Here is a 3,871-nt window from a genome sequence, read left to right on the forward strand (position 1 = left end):
TGGCAGATAAAATGGAAGGCCTGCAAATAAACTGTCTGTGGAAAATGATTCCATTTTGAACATGAAGCTTGACACTTTATTCTTAGAGGGAGGTTGAAAGCCACTGTGATCACACTCCTGCCCCTTCAGTCGCCCCTGGCGTTTCCGCTCTAGCCTTACCTTTGTATGTTGCAGAAGTTGGTCATCTGTCTTGCTATCTGCGTTTTTGGTTCTGTGCTTCCTTCCTCATAGAAACTATTGAAAATAAGGCATCCTTATTACACGAAAGAGGCCTTTCCCAGAATCCCAGCCTTTCTCCCATAAAAGTTTATATGCAAAAAAAGCCAGAGTCCACATTAGTCAGCCTTAACAAGATGTGGGAACCTAATCATGGTTCTGTTTGGTATGCAGAAAAATCTTCTTGGAAGCAAATGCTGAACAAACATATATGAAAGTGCTTATTTAGCACTATTTACACAAACTTTTTACATTTAACATTCTCATATTAAAATTTGGGGGGGGCAGGAATTTGTGCTTCCGCCATCTTTCCAGCCCTCAGTCAGACGGGTGCAGAGATGCTTCTGGAAGTAACATCACGATGGCTGCCCAAGGAGAACCCCAAGTTCAGTTCAAACTTGTTTTGGCTGGTGATGGTCGTACTGGAAAAACTACATTCGTGAAGCATCATCTGACTGGTGAATTTGAGAAGTATGTAGCTACCTTGGGTGTTGAGGTCCATCCTCTTGTGTTCCATACCAACAGAGGACCTATTAAGTTCAATGTATGGGATACAGCCGGTCAGGAGAAATTTGGTGGACTGACAGATGGCTATTATATACAAGCTCAGTGTACCATTATAATGTTTGACGTAACATCAAGAGTTACTTACAAGAATGTGCCTAACTGGCATAGAGATCTGGTACAAGTATGTGAGAATATCCCAGTTGTGTTGTGTGGCAACAAAGTGGATATTAAGGACAGAAAGGTTAAGGCAAAGTCAACTATCTTCCACTGAAAGGAGAATCTTCAGTACTATGACATTTCTGCCAAAAGTGACTACAGCTTTGAAAAGCCCTTCCTCTGGCTTGCTGGAAAACTGATTGGAGACCCTAACTTGGAGTTTGTCGCCATGCCTGCTCTTGCCCCGCCAGAGGCGGTCATGGACCCAGCCTTGGCAGCACAGTACGAGCACGATTTAGAGGTTGCTCAGACAACTGCTCTCCCGGATGAAGATGATGACCTTTGAGAAAGTGAAGCTGGGGCCTAGCGTCAGAAGTCTAGTTTTATAGGCAACTGTCCTGTGATGTCAGGGGTGCAGCGTGTTTGCCACTTTATTACATAGCTAAGCAGAACACGTGCTTAATCTTTGGATGCTGAAGGAGATGGATGGGCTTTGGAGTGAATGTCTCAGTTTAAAAAAAACAACCTTCATTTTTTGGAACCTGCATATTTAGGTGTTTTGGAACACAGTTTTTTCCTCCATGAGTTTCAAATATAAGACTGCTATAGTCACATGACAGTATTGAGAGGTGGAATCTTGTTTGTTACTGTCATTTCCATTCCTTTTTATTTAGAATCAGAATAAAGTTGTATTTCAAATATCTTAAAAAAAATAAACAAAATTTGAGAGGAGTGGGAGGGAAGTTCAAGAGGGAGGGAATATGTATACTTAATGCTGATTCATATTGTTGTATGGCAGAAACCAATACAACATTGTAAGGCAACTATCTTCCAATTAAAAATCAATTTAAAAAATCAATTAAAAAATAAAATTTTGGTTTCCTTTTAGATACTGTCCCAATAGCTATGTAACATTCTGTTATGAGTATAGTTCAGGTAAGAAAAGTCTTTAATATCATGTACATATGGGTTGGGCTTCCCTGGTAGCTCAGCAGTAAAGAATTTGCCTGCCAAGGCAGGAGACGTGGGTTTGATCCCTGGGTCGGGAAGATTCTCTGGAGAAGGAAATGGCAACCTATACCAGTATTCTTGCCTGGAAAACTCCATGGACAGAGGAGCCTGGAACGCCTGCAGTCTATGGGGTTGCAAAGAGTCGGACACAGCTTAGTGACTTAACAAAACAACAGTTATGTTTGCAATAAGATTGTTCTTAGAATCTTGGGAAAGTATGTTTATTTTTCCAAAGAGAAATATGCTAAACTGGAAATCCTCAAACAAGCTCATGCTTTTCAAAATCTGTTGCTTTGTGAAAAGGACATCTAAGTTCTGTTGCCGGCATTTACCCTCTGCCTGTGGGCTGGTATTTGTGGAATGAACAGCTCTAAGGCCTGCTGACTTAGTAGCTATTTCTCCTCTCAACCTTAAAAGAGATGTGGAGAATACCAGGAGGGGAGCCAAGGAAGAACAAGAAGTCAAAGACTGCCAAGAGTGCCTGGAAGACATTGTTGTCACATTAAACATGGATCTAGGGAACTAGGAGCATGGATCCTGCAAGTTCTCTGTGGTTTGGGGAATGAAGCCAGGACTCTGGTTTTCTCAGTTCTATGAACTGTAGCCGGATCAGTTTCATATGAGTGTGCATGCCTAGTCCTGAGAAGCATGGGTCTATAGCTATCAGGAGCCAAGAGTAAATTCTGCTCTAAATTCTGCTCTGAATACTGCTACTATAAAAGCAACCCAAAATTATGTTCTTCAAAGCATGGGGTAGTTACATTATCTCCAGGAAAAAGAGGCTCCATGTTCCATAGGATAAAGACCTTCTGAGGAAATGACATTTGAGCAGAGACTGGCATAAATCAAGGAAGTTTGTTATGTGGCTGTCTAGAAGAACAACATTCCTGGCAGAGGTAACAGCACATGCAAAGTATATTCTGAGACAGAAGTACATTTACCTCATTTGTTTACTTTTTATTATGGAAAATTTTAAGCATATACAAAAGTAAATAGAATTGCATAATGAACCCCATGTATCTATCACCCTGCTTCTATACTTCCAATCAATTTACTAGTCTCCCTCCACATATTGGATTATTTGAAAGCAAATCCAAGACATCAGATAAATATTCGGTATGGATTTATAAAGGTGCAAACACTTTACTTGCTGCTATATCATCACCACACAAAAATTATCAACAATTCCTTAATATCATCCAATATTCACTAGTGTTCAATTTCCCTATACTGGCTCATATATTTTTTTGCTAATTGGGTTGTTGAAGTCAATTTTTAAATGAGGTGATCTGGAATGTCTAAGAATAGCAAGGAGGATAGTGTAGCTGGAAAGAATAGAACCCAATAAACAGCAAGTCTCAGCCCATTAACGTAAGTGAAAGAAGGTGAGCAGAGGTTAGTTACCAGGAAATGAACAGGCTGATCCTGGCTGGCAGGGGTGCACAGGCTTCTGTTTGTGTATGGGCAGTATTGCCCAGTTTGCCCAGTTCCAGAAGAAGCCAGCTAGAAGATGAGATGCCCCACCCCTGAGGTCCTTGAATTCTTTGTTCTCAGACACTCCTCAAAGAGGCCAGACTGGAGAGAGCACCAACTTTTGTGCTCAGCACTAAACTGGGAACCTTTCTACACCAGCTCTTAATTCTCACAATAACCTTGCAAGATACTAATTCTTACTTGTAAAACATGAAACTAGGGCTCAGAGAGGTCAAGTGTCTGTACAGTGTAGAGAATAGAATTGAGCACTGGCCCTGTGGCCCCAAAGCTGGTCTTTGCTTTCTGATATTATGTATTATATATGGATTTGTTTATTGTCTGTTTCCTCCCCAACCAGAATATAAGTTCCATAAGGGCAAAGATCTTGTCTGTTTCATTCACTGTGATCTTCCTGGGCCAGAGAAAGTACCTTAGGTATAGGAAAAATACCTGGCATGTAGGAGAGATTAAAAATATTAATTCAATGAATTAAGTGCATGTTATATAC

General features: G+C 40.7%; 1 pseudogene; it reads left to right on the forward strand.

Annotated features, from left to right (window-relative positions):
* LOC102168689 lies at positions 524–1,379 on the forward strand (annotated as a pseudogene).

Source organism: Capra hircus, chromosome 4 (genome assembly GCF_001704415.2).
Source record: "Capra hircus breed San Clemente chromosome 4, ASM170441v1, whole genome shotgun sequence".
Taxonomy (NCBI): Eukaryota; Metazoa; Chordata; class Mammalia; order Artiodactyla; family Bovidae; genus Capra; species Capra hircus.